General features: G+C 39.7%; 1 long non-coding RNA gene across 1 annotated transcript in view; it reads right to left on the bottom strand.

The window, feature by feature from the left end:
• The window catches only part of LOC141416915 (uncharacterized), a 191039-nt gene that overhangs the window by 114576 nt on the left and 59462 nt on the right, over positions 1–17001 (bottom strand). The window contains exon 2 of the long non-coding RNA XR_012441540.1: positions 10450–10625. This is a non-coding gene — a long non-coding RNA (uncharacterized lncRNA). The remainder of the gene's footprint in view (positions 1–10449; positions 10626–17001) is intronic.

The following is a 17001-nucleotide window of genomic DNA, read 5'->3' on the forward strand; positions in this document are numbered from 1 at the left end:
ATGATCACAGTTCAAAATCAGCCAAGGCAAAAATTTAGTGAGACCGCCCCATCTCAACCAGTAAACTAGGTGGCAGGCGCCTGTGATCTCCACTGCACGGGAGGCCTTAAGTAGAAGGATCATGGTGTGAGGCTGACTCTGGGCAAAAACTCAAGACCTTACTTGGAAAATAACTAAAATAAAAGAGGGCAGGGGATGTGGCTCAAGTGGCAGAGCACCTGCCTAGCATGTGTGAGGTCCTAAGCTCAAACTCTAGTACAGCTATTATAAAATTAGAAGTCCCCTAAGCCCTCTATCCTGCTTATTACATTGCCTTTGCCACTGATTGAGAATAATAATGTAATATTGAGGTTCAGTTTCCAATAAAAGTACATTTAAATTCATTTATCTTTGGATTTTGCTAATATCCTTTGAGATAGCTTTTATTCAACAAAGCCATAATGGGAATCAATGATAGAATATATATTTGCTGAATGCCTTCCTAAATTTCTTCCTCTAAAGGAAATTTCTTTCTGAGAACTCCTTTATCTACAATTCCAAACACCAAAAAAGCTCTGAAAAGAGAAGTTTTTTCACAACACAATTGATAGTGAAACATGATCTGACCTGAGCCCATTTGAATGTAAAACCTAACCTGAATTGTCATTAGCCTATTTATCATTTTTATCTAACCCACAACATAGTGCACCTGTAAACATACTTTTCTGCAAAAAATATTAATGAGTTTTATCACAAGCGGTTGTCCTAGGCCCCACATATGTATGACATATTACCATTTCAAAATCTGAAAAATATCTGAATTTTGAAACACATTTGGCCTCATGAGTTTCGGATTAGGAATTGTGGTTCAATAAGTATTTGTTGAATCAGTAAATGAAAAACATGGTCTTAATGAGTACATGTTTGACTACTATGCTATGGAGACTTTTTAAAGAGTAGAGGAGATCCAGCTGTGACTTTATGGTCTTTGGAGCAAGGGTTGTGACTCCCTTTGTCATCTCACTGGCCATTCAACTAAAGAGAAAGGAGTTCTGAGTCTTTGGTATTGCCTGCAGCTACCTTGGTTTCCTCTGTTCTATGGAGTGATAAATGAAATGAGCCCTCAGCCTCCTTTGGATCATCTCAACACATCACCCACTTATTCACTCATTCCTCCATTCATTCACCAAACATTTATTAAATGTTACTACCAGTAGCTACATTCACATAATAAATATGAAGATGAATGAGACTTAGTCTCTGCCTCCAAAACTCCTATTTGTAATGTGGCTATTATAAAACAGAATGTAAGAAATCTTCTTTATAAAATAGTCATCTGTTCTTGCTAACACACATTTATTAAATTCTACTCCGTGCCAGGCATTAAGGTTTCAAAACTGAAAAGACTTTGTTAGGGTACACAGTCTGGTGGGAGTGACTAATACTCAAAAACTTAATCCTTTGCAGTCATTCTGACAGAGCAGTGAGAAAATGCCAGTCTTTATTAATCAGGTCAAATGGCCAAAGGAATACCTGACTAGAGTGGGTATTCATGCAAGGAGACAACTAGAGAAAGGGTACTTTTAGGAGAGGGCACAGCATGTACAAAGGCATTGAGATTCAAAATAGCTTGGCACAAAGAGCTAAAGTCCATTCAGAATGGCTGGAGTCCAGGATGCACAGGGAAATGAAGCATTTTATAAAGCAGAGGAGAGCCAGACCATAAACAGATTGTCCCAAGCTAAGGACTTATACATTGTCCTTTAAACAGTGAGGAAACCTTCAGTCAGTGGACATGATCAGATTTTTTACACGAGGAAGATCACTTATAGAGACAATAATTTGGAGGAAAACAAAGACGTTGGATTTTTGTTCCCAGAAGGATGCCCTGAGAATACATAAGCAAGGAATCTTTGTATCCTGTGAGAGTGGACATATGAGAAACCAGGAAGAAAGCAAAGTGGGTTTTCACTATCACCCTGCCTCTGTGTCACAGAAGTTCTCAGGTGACACTGGGATGCCCAAAATGTCCAAGCTACACTGAGAAAAAAATATATCTTGCATTTCTTTTAAATAGGAAGGTAATATAATAGTAAATACTTTGCCTTCAAATATTATTTGCAAGGCTGGCAAAGTGGTTCCAGTGGTAGAGCTCATACCTAGCAAGCATGAAGCCAGCCCAGCAGGGAGGAGGACCAGAAGAGGAACAGATAGGCCTGTGTTCTGATAAAGTAGCAGGGGGAAAGGGATGGCATAGCAGAGAGATAAACCCTAAAGAATCCAGACGTGAAGAAGGTCACATAGCACTAGGGGTAGAAGGGCACTAGCACTAGGGTGAAGTAGCCTATAGAACTGCATATAATCATATATGAGTTAAACCTTGGTTTTTTTTTTTTTTTATTTTATTGCCTCTGTAACCTGCTTGCAAGGGTACACAAGGTGAGACCCCTTTGTTCTTGGGGCTCAGCCTTTGTACACACGAGTCCACTGAGTCTGTGCCACAGCACAATAAAGTGTTGCTCTCTCACCACAGATTCCCATGTCTCTGTTTGAGTTTCCTGTAACACTAGAACCACAGAAAGAAAGAAAGAAGGAAAGAAGAAAGGAAGAAAGAAAGAAAGAAAGAAAGAGGAAGGGAGGGGAGGAGAGGGGAGGGGAGAAGAGGGAGGAGGGGAGGGAAGGGAAGGGAAGGGAAAGGAAGATTATTTGCAAAGACAGAAGAGTAGATAGCTTATACAACAAAAACATCATTTTTTCTCCCTCCTTTTCTCATCAGCAGTAAGGAGCATCCCAAGTGGAAAGTAGTAACTATGAATTGCTCACACATAGCCCCTGGGGTCAGCATGATGTGGCAAGCATCACCTGTGAATTCTAATTGCATCAAATCAAATCTGAATACAGGCAACAGAATAACAATTCAATTCATTTATTATAAATATGGAGCAAATATTTACTTGTTAAGTCTTATTGAACACATTAAATGTGTACAATACGATGTCTTGACACACACAGTGAAATGACTACTGCTTTTGGGTAGAGGTTAGAAACACTCAGGGGAAGGAAAGGTTTATTTGCATCCTTTGATACGACAGTGTTTAGCAATGATTATGCTTATTATTTTAGCCTGAAAACTCTAGGCTTCAAAAGAATGGGGTGTGATTGATGGGTCTTTCATGTCACTTAGTGTGGCTACATTCATGTGCATATCTTTAAAAACAAAGTAATAAACTCATATGGATTGATCTGAGAAGCAGTCCTGAGTGATCTTCATCTGTATGTCATCAAGCGCCACTGAAATAGAGTTAAGAGTGTTGTCTTCCTCAGTGTCCTCTTTTAAAATTTAAATACCTTAGAAAGAGTCCCATATAAAGCATCAGCCAAAAAGGTACAGTGACTTAAAGTAATACAGCAAGGTTGGAAAGGACCAAACTCTAACCTTGATTTCTGATTCATTAGTTATCCGTACACTTCCTATTTCCTGATTATAGCCTCAGAAGAAAGCCTGGATAGGAAGATGTTTCAAGACACAAAGTTATACAAAATCACTCAAATGAGAAATATTTGAGTACCTCAGTGAATGCTAAGCAGTATTAGACACAGCTGTTATTCTCTCAGACCTTAGAACACCTCAAACATGCCAACAGCATGAATATAATTCTTCATCGGAGAGCTAGTTGGAAATCACTCAATAATACCCATGAGTAACCTGTCTCCTTGTTTGCAAAAATAAAACAAAAAAAATGAAATAAACTTATCCTTGTCAACTTTTCAGAATGATTATATAGTTAACGACCAGGCAAATTAAGCTCGTGGACTTAATTTGGGCCACCTCATGTTTTTGCAAATAAAGTTTTATTGTAACACAGCCACACCAACTTGCTTATGGGTTGTCTGTGGCTGCTTTCTTTTTTCTTTCATTCTTTCCTTCTTTCTTTCTTTTTGTTTGAAATTTCTCAAGGATTTATTTTAGTGAGACAGGATAAAGTAGGGAGAAATAGGAAAGGGAAGAAGAACCATCCCTCCCTCATATGCAAGAGATAGGAGTGAAGAAGTCTCAGAGTGTTGGTTCTTGTCTTGCAGTATTTATCTGGACACTCCATCTTGAATTTCATCTAGACACATGGTAATATCACCTAGTGTAGCAGGAAGGAGGATCAGAAGAGAAAAAAACAAGGCCTGAGCTCTGATAAGGTAGCAGGGGGGAAGGGATGGCATAGCAGAGAGATAAAACCTAAAGAATGCAAAGGTGAAAAAGGTCACATAACACTAGCGGTAGAAGGGCACTTAGCACTAGGGTGAAGTAGCCTATAGAATTGCATGGAACCATATATGGGTTAAACCTTGTTTTTTAATTTTATTGCCTCTGTAACCTGCTTGCAAGGGTATATAAGGTGAGACCCCTTTGTTCTCAGGGCTCAGTCTTTGGACACGAGTCCTCTGGGTCTGTGCTGGCATAATAAAATGTTGCTTCCTGCTAATTGCCTCAGAGTCTCTTATTTCAGCTAGCAAACTCCCACAATACCTTGTCACCAGGGTACATCCCCTGGATCTCTGGGAGGAGACCCCACCAGGCGCCAATGGACAGCTTGATCTAAAGGGGGGAATTCCTCCCTCCAGCAGGTTGGGGTGAGGGACTCAGTTGCACAACAGAACACAGTGAGGCACAGGAACAAGCAAGGGGAGGGGAGCACCACTCATCAGACTGGTAAGAACCTGGATTCAAATTCAGGCCTGTCCCAGGAGGCAGAAGGGGAGCTTGATCACCTCCCAATGAGACAAGCTAGTAACCACCTTTTTTGGGGGTGAAACTGTGTCTCTCAGGTTCAGGGAGGAGGTGGAAGTACTGTGCTGTTTGAGAGTGGGTGAAAGCATGGGCCTGAGACTCAGCCCACTGTGAAGTGAGTGAGGAGTCCTGATCAGTGGTTCTATGGCAAACTCATAGGGTAAAGGGTGAGCCCCAAGCAGGCCTCCAGTAGGCTGGTACTAGCCTAAACAATAAACCCTGTACTGGTGTTTGAGCCATCTCTCTGCCTCTTCATACCTCTTATTTTCTAACAGTTTACATAAAACTTTCTAGATGACCTCATGGTTAAACAACTGTTGTCTTGGGAGATTCTAATACAGTTGGTATCCTATATGTGTCTGTGACTGGGCTATTTGGGTTTACTAAAACTGTTCTTTCCCCTACAACTGATAAAAATCTAAGGTTTCACTTCAAGAACAACTAAACTAATATGTATATATAACCTCTATAGAGTTGTGATGCTGTTGCTTGTTCCTATATATTAAATATACTTATATTTTTCAAGTATATCAAGCCTTCTAAAATACAAAATTTAGACAAACATGGTAACAAAAAGTTAGTCATGCTGATATACTGTTGTTCTGTTAGTTGCTAAATTGTCCATCAAAATTTTAACCATGACTCAAGTTTTTGTCATTACAGTTCTGATCCTTCTGGGGCATTTACAATCAAGTCCATAAAAAAACTGACTCTAATAACTACTTATGTGTCAACCAGATTAGCTTTTTAGACATCTGCTTTTGTTAGATTTTGTTTTGTATTGTTCTTGTCTAAAAGCCCGCTCCCTAAGAGACACTCCTTCTAAGCCTCTTTGTTGCTTAAAATTGGCCAAAAGGGTCTAGTTGGCACTGACTCCTGCCTAATCTGTTTGTTATTTCCCCTCAACATGGGACCAAAACCAACCAAACAAACAAAATCTGGAAAAGAACAACAATCAAGAAAGATCTTCAGTCTGAGGCCATATCACCCTGAATGTGCCCAATCTTGTTTGATTCAAAAGCCAGTCACTTGTGCCAGACCTCTCAAAAACAACCAAGCCCGAGAGAATTAAAGAAATGGTTCTTATGCACGTGTGGCTATCTGTCATTAAAGCCCTTCCAGACACAAATTCATATTTTTAGACAGGGTTTTCCACTTAAATAGAGACAAAGTAACTATTTATACTGGCTCTAAACATGTCCTGTGATACTTAAAGATGATAGTTTTAACTTTTTTAAAAACAACATGTTTTCTTGGACACATATACTGATAATATATTGTTGCCATGGTAATTCTACTCAGTTTAAAAAACAAAAACAAAAGACAATGTCTGGGTAAAAAAAAAAAAAAAATTTAACTTTCCACCCATTAAAACCCCATTGGAGGGGCCCTTTTGTTGTTACCTTGTCTACTACTCCCATCGCAGTTAAAGTAGCAGAGATTGCTCCTTGGATCCACCACAGTTGAGTCAAGCCAGCTTCTCTCGAGTGGGAGTGCATCCCTGATCCAGCTTCACAGTGTAAGATCACCCTCTGGAACCTGAGCACCCTCCCTCAGCAGGACTCTGCTTCCCAGGAAACAACAGAGGACCAGGAAGACGAGATGATGGCCCTGCTGTAGTCACTCCGGAAGCTAGTCTACACACGGCAGAAGCTTGAGGAGTCAACTCTCCAACAGGACAAATGGGCTGTTTTTCATACCAGTTATCTCACTGTAATGCATCGTCACCCCTTGTCTGTATCTGCTGCTGTAGTTCTCACCCTAGTCTTCGCCATAGGCCTCGTAGAAACTGCCCCCACTGATTGGTCTCACAGTGAAAGGTTTTTATTTGCATTTTTCTCTTTTGGGCAGGATGCATATTTACCATCTATTGTTACTGATCTGGTTTCCTTTTGTGGCCCCAGAGCCCTCCTCCTATGACCTATGTATGCATACTACTCGGACAGGGACTGTTTTTACTAAGACTTTACTTTTCCATACCTACTGTTCCTGTGCAGCCTCTGTCATCGGGTCATGCACTCACAATCACACCACATATCTAGTGTGCTCCCATGATAACCAGCATATCTGCTTCAACCCCTCTTACTGCCCTCGGGAGCAATGGTTAGAGACCAGAAGCATCCACTACCCTGGGGACCTCGTCAGCCGCAGCCAGGTGTTTAGTTGTGATAAACCAGTGTCAATGCTCTTTGATGCATGTGCGGCCATAGACAAAAGTGGATGTGGAGATATAGGTTATGGCTGTGGGGGTCTAGCTTAGGAAAGAGCTTGTGCATCAAGTGGTAGGTATATCATTTGATATACTTGGCCATGTGATGATGCGGGTTCCTATTATTGTCCTTGTTGGAGTTGTGTTTCATGGGCCACGTGGCAGAGAGTAAGCACACAGCTCTCCCTCACGAGGGGACAGCTGCCCCTGACTGCACCCGCGGCACCTGTAACCCTGCAAATTTCACTGTACTTAAGCCCTCTGATTGGACACCAGGAAAAGTAATTAATAGAAAAACAGATAAACAGGGTCTTGACCCTGAGTCTGATATACCTCAAATTAATAACTGTTACCCATAAGAGTTCCTCATACCAAGTTTTTCACTCCTTTTATGAGATGAGGAGTAAATTTTCCATCTCTGCCAAAGCTAAAAAATTGTTCTTCTCCCTGGTTGAGTCTATAGCCCACACACTGAATGTCAGTTTGTGCTATGTTTTGGGGGGGGGTCTAACATGGGAGACCACTGGGCTTGAGAAAAAGATGGCAGGTGGCCTCCTGAGTAAATCATCTAGTACTATGGTCCTGCCACTTGGGCAAAAGATGGTCCTGGGGTTATCACACCCCTATATATATGCTCAACTGCATCATCAGGCTACAGGCTGTTGTTGAAATTATAACTAATGAAACTGCAAGAGCTCTCAATTTGCTGGCAAAACAAAGCACTAAGATGCACAATGCCATCTATCAGAACTGCTTGGCTTTAGACTATTTGTTGGCTTCTGAGGGAGGAGTTTGTGGAAAATTAAACCTAAGCAACTGCTGCTTACAGATTGATGATGAAAGAAAGGTCATAGAAGAAATCACAGACAGAATGGGAAAGCTTGCCCATGTCCCCATCCAGACTTGGAGAGGATGGGATCCCAATGACCTGTTTGGAGGGTGGTTTTCTGCCTTAGGTAGATTCAAAACTCTGATTGGGGCAATAAGCCTAATCCTAGGAGTATGCTTAACATTGCCCTGCCTGGTCCCCCTGGTACTGCAGTCCATCAAGACTATTATGGAGGCCATTATAGAAAGGAAAACAGCCTCACATATAATGATGCTATAGAAACACAAACCCCTATATTAAGATGCTGCTCTTTGACCCTAGGAGGGTATGAGCATCAACAAGGAGAATAATGTAGCAGGGAGGAGGATCAGAAGAAAGCAAACTAGGCCTGAGTTCTGATAAGGTAGCAGGGGGAAAGGGATGGCATAGCAGAGAGATAAAACCTAAAGAATTCAAAGGTGAAGAAGGTCACACAGCACTAGGGGTAGAAGTGGATGTAGCACTAGGGTGAAGTAGCCTATAGAATTGCATGGAACCATATATGGGTTAAACCTTGTTTTTTAATTTTATTGCCTCTGTAACCTGCTTGCAAAGGTATATAAGGTGAGACCCCTTTGTTCTCAGGGCTCAGCCTTTGGACATGAGTCTGCTGGGTCTGTGCTGGCACAATAAAATGCTGCTTCCTGCTAATTGCCTCAGAGTCTCTTATTTCAGCTAGCAAACTCCCACAACACTAGTAATTCCTAATCATTTTAAGTTTCCAAGCATTGAGACAATGAGTGTAGAGTGAATCAATTACCCAAAATATAGCTAAGATGGTTCTTGTAATTATTTTAAAAAAAAAAAAACATGGAGGGCAGTGGCCTAGACTTAACCCAAAACACAGGGGCAACAGGTGCAAGTTTTAGGCTGCTTTCACACAGAGTTAGTAGTTACCAGAGATCTTATGGCTTCCAAATCATATAATATTGATTATCTGATCTTTTACAAAAAAAGTTTACCAACCCTTAGTTTAGATGACTGTTTTATATGTGCCAGAATTTGCAACATGGCACATGAGGTTTGTATTTTGTGCAAGAAGAAATGTCAAATTGGACTCTACTAGAGTTTGGAACACATAGAAACCCAAACTTTGTTTCAGCTAGTTGTGTGACAAACACTCAAGAATATGTTAGGGTCATTACCCTAGTCCTTTTGAATCTTTTATACTACTTATACCTGGTGAGTAACCGCCAAGAGGGATCAGGAAGGCATCAGATACAAATAAAAATTTTTAAACAAACTTAGAAACAGTACAGCATGTGTGTCTTAAGAGTCTGACACAAACTTTCTCCCAGTAGGCTGTGTATCTTATAGGAATCAAGGACCAACATGGAAAATACTCAGACTGAGAACATGCTGCTAAGTTCCTTGCTTGGAGAAGTAATCCGTGTACACCTCTGTCTAGAGAAATACTTTTTTTTTAAATTGAGATATGATGAAACAACTTTTAAGCACTCGCTTCAATGAGTTTTTATCTGTGTATGTACCTGAGTAGCCAATGCCTACATCAAAGCAGAGCACATTTCCAACACCCTAGAGAGCTTCCCTGAGCTCTTACTCAATTGACAACTCCCCAAATAACTTACCAAACACTCTGATGCTTATCATTATAAATTAGTTATGCCTGGATTTTGAATATCATATAAAGAGAGTCACAGAATCTATACTTTTTCTCCCTAGCTTCATTTGCTATAGACAAGCCACATGAGTTCAAGATCTGTCCATCCTTCTTTTGGTTGTGAAGGCGGTCAAAAAAAAAAATGGAAAGAACAGAAATTGGACATCCAGTCCACACAGGCATTCTTTAACCCATGCACAAGTGAGCTACATTGCAGATTTAAAATGGGCAATATTGTACTGCTCCCTGAGTTAAAGGCCATGGGAGAAGACACTTCGTACAATCACATGCTTGCATCAGCCTTGCCTGCTTAGAATACAAATGACACCCCCAGCAGGCTTCTCTTAAAATCCCTGCAGCTGCCCAATGTCTGCACCACAGTTTGCACCCTGACACCCTGGTATCTCTGCCTATAGAGAAACCTAACTGCCTTTATTTACACACACGCACAGGAAATCAATGTGAGTCAACTCCCTGTATAGCTATCCTTATCTCAACCAGCAAAAACCCTTGTTCCTTCCTATTATGGCTTATACTCTCTCTACAACAAAATTAGAAATAAGGGCAAAATAGTTTCTGCTGGGTATTGAGGGGGTGGGGGGGAGAGGGAGTGGGTGGAGTGGGTGGTAAGGGAGGGGGTGGGAAAAAAAAAACACCCCTTTGCCTGTGGACAAAGGCAGACAAAACTGCAGCCCTCTATGGCAAAAATCAAACATGGTTAGCACCCGGTAGAGAATCCCCAAGGCGAAAGGCATCTACCAAGCCAGAAACCTCAATCTTCACCTGACACTGGGCTTCTTACTAATGTCCCAAGACAGCCCATAGACTCAGAGATGTTTGGTCCATGAGGTGGTCTGATAACTGGGGCCTTTCCTGCTAAGTCTGAACCGGTTGAGAAGTTAAGACGAAAGACTCACTGGTTGTACTGATCGATGCTGTCTGCAGGTGAATAGACTTCGTAATCCTAGGTCCTGGAATAAGTCACTTACCAACTGATTCCAGGCACAACTACATCACCTCAGGCCAGTGCTGGGCATGTGGAGAAGCTAGGGAGAACAACTGCATCCTGCAGGCAGACTTCTCGGAGGAAGAAGGAGAGAAAGAACTGACTACGTGCACCCAGTTTCTTCTTCCAAATTCCAGACAGACTGAATCGTTCTTCCTCCTTGGAAAAGAGTGAATGAGAAGAGAGAAATAAGGCAGGAGTTTTATAATGAGTACACTTTCCTCCTCATAAGGAAACATCAGAAGAGAGAATTAACTATTCCTTCAACAGAAATGTGAATTATCAAACAATTAGTTAATAGTGACTAATGCTTGCCTCCTGCATGCTAAGCCAGCACTCCAGCATTTGAACCATGCTCCTGGTCCTTTTGTTTTTGAGACATGGTCTTGCTAACTTTGCCCAGGCTGGCCTTGAACTCAAGAGCCTCTTGTCTTTACCTCCTGAGTATCTGGAATTACAGACCTGAACCATGACACCAGCTAATAGTAACCTTTGACAGATAAAATGTTAAACCACATTTATAACATGGAGCGAAAGGTAAGCAAAATGTTAGTAACTAGTTGAAAACACCTTTCACTGACCACTGAGATGGGAAATTTGTAAGATTATAGTTTGTGCACATGGCCTTAGATGACATAACAAAATAGCTTACAAATGAGCGTCTGTATTTGAAACGGACTATTCTCATTTTCTGGATCCAGTTTAAAACATGATTTCTTTTTTTATAAGTAACTACAAAACTATTGTAGGATGGAGTGGCTTCTTCCCAGGGAGACTCAAAGAACTAAACTCGCTATTTAAATCTTTTAATTACCAGCTGTCATCTTCTGTCAAGATTACTTCCATCACCAATTATTGTAGGCCAGAAATAAAATAGCTATGTCTAATCAAAATATTCTTGGAACAGAATACTATTTCAACAATTTTCAGTCTACCCTAAGCACATTTAAGAGACCCTTAATTAATTATACAGTCTCTAGTATATTATTTCACATCCAGAATATTGATTATTCAAATTACCCTTTGTAAGACATGAATTACCTTTGTTTAAGAGCAATCTTACAAAGTACATTTTAAAGTAGTTATTTTAATTTATTTTTACAAGCATGTATTGATTGTACATTTAATGAAGTTCAGTGTAATATTTCTATACATACATACAGTGTGCAGAAATCAAATTCAGTCTTCCTGTATACATTCCCACAAACACCCCCCCTCCAAATACAAACCCTTCCCAAGCTCTAATAAACACAACTTTTTCTTCAGGTAGACTTTATTTTAGCTTCCACACAAAGAGAGAAAATGTGGTTCTTATCTCTGTCTGGCTTACTTCACTTACTACAGTTCTGTCACAAAATTTCATCCTTCTTTATGGCTTAATAATACTCCATGGTATATAGATATCATGTTTCTTTATCCATTCTTTATCCTAGGTGTTGATGGGCATATGTACTGAATTCATACTTAAGGTTGTGAACAGTATACCAATAAATGTGGGCATGGAGGTATCTCTTTGGTAGGCTGATTTCATTTCCTTTAGATCTATACCAGTAGTGGGGTTGCAGGATCATATGGAGGAATCTATTTTTAGTTTTATAAGGGATCTCTATAGTGTTCTCTATAATGGCTGTAATAATTTATGTTCCCACCAAAAATGTGTAACAGTGCCTTTTTCTTCACTTCTACACCAACACTTGTTCTTTTCTTTCTAATAATAGCCATTCTAATTGGCATGAGAATGGTATCCCATTGTAGTTTTTAATTTGTTCATTTTGTTTTGTTTTGGTGGCACTGGTGTTTGAACTCAGGGCTTCATGTTTGCAAAGCAGGAGCTCTATCACTTAAACCATACCTCCAGTCCATTTTGCTCTGGTTATTTTAGAGACAGGATCTTACAAATTATTTGCCCAAACTGGCTTGAACCTCAATTCTCCTGATCTTAACCTTACAAGCAGCTAGAATTACAGGTGTGAGCCACCAGCACTCGATGGCTAATAATACCGATCACTTTTTCACATATTTTTGGCCATTTGTATTTGAAAGTATAATTTAAGAACAGAGAAGAAAAGAAAAGAGCTAAAATAGCTAAAATGAGGCATTAGGGCCCCATGGTCCAGAGCCAGCTCTAGATCTAACTCTACCATTCATCAGTTATGTGCTTCAGAAGAGTCACAGTCTCATCTGGCCCCTGAAGCCTCATCAGTAACATGAAGTCACTTTTAAATCCCTTTCAGTTCCTTAACTTTGCAAACACGCGAAGCACAGTAGAGTCAGATTTAGTTTTGAGTTCTTTTTTTTTTTTTCATTTTTCTTTTATTATTCATATGTGCATACAAGGCTTGGTTCATTTCTCCCCCCTGCCCCCACCCCCTCCCTTACCACCCACTCCACCCCCTCCCGCTCCCCCCCTCAATACCCAGCAGAAACTATTTTGCCCTTATCTCTAATTTTGTTGTAGAGAGAGTATAAGCAATAATAGGAAGGAACAAGGGGTTTTGCTGGTTGAGATAAGGATAGCTATACAGGGCATTGACTCACATTGATTTCCTGTGTGTGGGTGTTACCTTCTAGGTTAATTCTTTTTGATCTAACCTTTTCTCTAGTTCCTGGTCCCCTTTTCCTATTGGCCTCAGTTGCTTTAAGGTATCTGCTTTAGTTTCTCTGCGTTAAGGGCAACAAATGCTAGCTAGTTTTTTAGGTGTCTTACCTATCCTCACCCCTCCCTTGTGTGCTCTCGCTTTTATCATGTGCTCATAGTCCAATCCCCTTGTTGTGTTTGCCCTTGATCTAATGTCCACATATGAGGGAGAACATACGATTTTTGGTCTTTTGAGCCAGGCTAACCTCACTCAGAATGATGTTCTCCAATTCCATCCATTTACCAGCGAATGATAACATTTCGTTCTTCTTCATGGCTGCATAAAATTCCATTGTGTATAGATACCACATTTTCTTAATCCATTCGTCAGTGCTGGGACATCTTGGCTGTTTCCATAACTTGGCTATTGTGAATAGTGCCGCAATAAACATGGATGTGCAGGTGCCTCTGGAGTAACAGTCTTTTGGGTATATCCCCAAGAGTGGTATTGCTGGATCAAATGGTAGATCGATGTCCAGCTTTTTAAGTAGCCTCCAAATTTTTTTCCAGTTTGAGTTCTGTCCTTGCAATCTGTGTGGCTTTGTGCAAGTTATTAAAATTCTCTGTATCACTAGTTTCATTACCATACAGTGATACATAGCTATGTTATATATACTAAGGAGATAGATAACAGGTATGGAAGTGTAGAAAATGCAAATGCAACAGTACTTTCCAAACTGAGTCCTTTAGAAGGTGAGTTATATGTAATGAGTATTTTACACTCTGAGTTCTCTTTTCAGTCAAGCTTTGTTTGTCAAAAAATCGATTTTCTGCCCTATGGATTTGGAGAAATTCAGGGCTTTTTATTCCCACTGCACAATTAAGCCATGAGTCACCAACAGGAACATTAAGCTAGTGAGGTGGCGTGGGAAATGTGAAGTGCAATGAAAAAGTATATTCTTATTTCCTGAAAGCGGCTGCTGAAAAAATACATTTCATTATCCCTTCTGGGATGAAAGGGAGAGAAAGATGTAACATACATCAGGCTTCTAAGCAGAAACAGTCCTTTGGGTTGATTGATGCTTGAGGGACTCAAGAGAGCTTTGAAGTGGTCCCTCAATGCCATTCTCCTCAACCTATTTGTTAATCACACACTTCAAGGATTTCTTCAATAGTAAGCATGGTGGTTCTTATCGCCCAACTTTAAAACTCCAGGAGGGAGCTGGGGAAATGGCCTAGCATGTGTGAGGCCCTGGGTTTGATCCTCAGCACTGGGAAGAAAAAGAAAGAAGAAAAACTCTAAGATGAGTTACCTTTTTTTTAATGTAGATTCTGTAAATTTAGTCTCTTAATACCAATTAATGTCAATTAAATAAGACCATTAGGAGGTCAGGTTCATGCTAGGTGACCCTTTAATCAATTAAGATACTAATCATTTGACTGGAGAAGTATGTCAAGTAATAGAGTTTGCAAGTGGAAGCCCTGAGTTCAAATCCCAGTCCCACCAAAAAAAAAAAAAAAAAAAACCAGATCATTCTTCTGAGCAATAACATGGGTATAGATATATACATATAGATATAGATATATACATATATATAGATATAGATATATACATATATATACATATATATGGGCATATATACATATTATAAAGATAAAGAGATGCATATGTTCTTTACTGTGATGATATGCTGTTTTTAAACTATACATGCAACTCCTAATATCATTGTACTTGAATTCTATAAACAAACTCTAGCAATAGGTGATTGCCATTTTATAGTTTACAAAACTGAAGTAAGGAAGGCTAGGAGGTCCAAGATCAGTCATCTTATAAAGCCATGTCTCAGACTTTAAGACTGTGTATCTCTAGAACCTCTGCCTTCACTCTACCAAACTGCTCCTACTAGGTAGAGATGGCAAACTACTTTATCCCACCATTTGCATGAAAAGCCATGCCCTGTTGCAAAAGAAATGCAAACAATGGGTAGATCATTTATTCATTCACTGAACAAAAAGTTTTAATGAAAGCTAACCATGAGCCAGGCACTCTTCTAGGCAATGAGTATAAACAAGTTAATAATAGAAAAGGAATGTCTTCTCTGGAGCTTATAATTCAGTGGAGAATGTTAGGCACTGCACTAAGAAACAAATGCAGGAAGGAATAATTTTAATGGCAAATGCTTTGAAGAAAATGAAAAGATGTGATTGAAATTATTTAGTCAGGGAGCTGTTTTAGGTGGTTAGGAAAGTTTTGTCTGAGAAGGTGGCATTGGAGATTAGACCTCTACACTTTACGATGTAAGAAAGAAACAACTGCGAGTTCAAGACCTTAAGACTGGAGATGGCTTGGTGTGACCTATGTGTAGAATGTGGTAAACCAAAAGAGTTCAGAGGTTGGAGACACAGTCAGAGAGGTGGGCAAGGGCCAGTTAATGGGAGCGGTGTAAACCATGGAAAGGAGCTTGTGATGGGAAGCTGTTGGTGAATTTTAAGGAGGAAGGGACGGTCATGGTCTGATTTACATTTTTTAAAGATCATTCTTGTATGTAGAAAATGAATCAGAGGCTCAATAGTAAAAGCTAGGAAAACAATAGGCAGGCTATTGCAAGATACAAAGCAGGAGCTGATAGTGTGCAGGTATGAGATATATTTTGAAGATAATGAGACTTGATGAAAAATTGACTGTGAGGAATGAGGGGGAAAAAAAAACCAAGGATCCTCTCTTGGCTTGGGTTGAGGTAGATGGATGGTGGTGTTACCATGAAATAACATTGAGGGGGTAAATTAGAGGTCACACTTATGACATACTAAGTTTGAAATGCCTGTTAAGTTAGTCAAGTGAGCATGTTAAGATGATAACTGGGTATCCATGTCTACAGATCAGTGAAGAGGTCAGCCCAGGAGATATTTGTTCGGGAGTCATTAGTACATCACTGGGTTTAAAACCATGTGCTTTTGGGAGATGGTATATGTAAAAAAAAAAAGAGAGAAAATCAGTTCAATGATCATCTAGTTTTATTAGATTTACCAATTTCCTCAAGGAATTTCCTGTTTATTTCTGATAATATGTAACATATAATTTAGTTATAATTTTGATGCCTCCATGTTTTCAGCAGTTCAAATTCATTAAAGACTTCTATAATGTCATACTTACTGAGGAAAAGTAAAATTAATAGCTGGATGCTTATTTATATTATTTTTCTCCTTTTAAGTCACCTTATCATCTGTTAAACATACTGTCTTTGGCTTTTATCTTATGTTATATTCACATTTTGTGACCAAATCTAGCCACATGCTTGTGATTTTTACCTTTCTCCATCATGAAAAAAATGATGTTATTTTGAGTATATTGATTCAATAAAATAGTAACTATAGTATTTCCTCAGAAAGTCTGTTGAATTCAAGAGGAAGCATAGACTGCCCCTTTAACGCACTTGGAGAATTTTTAAATAAACATAACAAATAGGCAAAGGGTTTTACACTATGGTCTGACAACTTTGCATATCACAACTCATATCCTTGTTACTCTTTCACTTTCCAACAGCATCAGAAATGAGTTAAGGCAGAGTTGTTCTTGTCTTCTTATACCTTGCACACATTCATCCATTCTTTCATTTATTGTACTAACAATTATTGAAGATTTACCATATTCTTGGCACACAATATTTGTCTTCAAGGAGTTGACATCCTAACTAATGTGGGACACAGAGAAACGAACAGACCAGCTTCTTTTTTTTAATTTTTATTTTATTCATATGTGCATACATTGTTTGGGTCATTTCTCCCCCATTTTCCCCACCCCCCCTTACCCCCCCTTCCCACTCCCTCCCTTACCCCCCCTTACCCCTTGCTACCAGGCAGAAACTATTCTGCCCTTATCTCTAATTTTGTTGAAGAGAGAATATAAGCAATAACAGGAAGGACCAAGGGTTTTTGCTAGTTGAGATAAGGACAGCT

This window comes from Castor canadensis, chromosome 14, assembly GCF_047511655.1.
Source record: "Castor canadensis chromosome 14, mCasCan1.hap1v2, whole genome shotgun sequence".
NCBI lineage: Eukaryota > Metazoa > Chordata > Mammalia > Rodentia > Castoridae > Castor > Castor canadensis.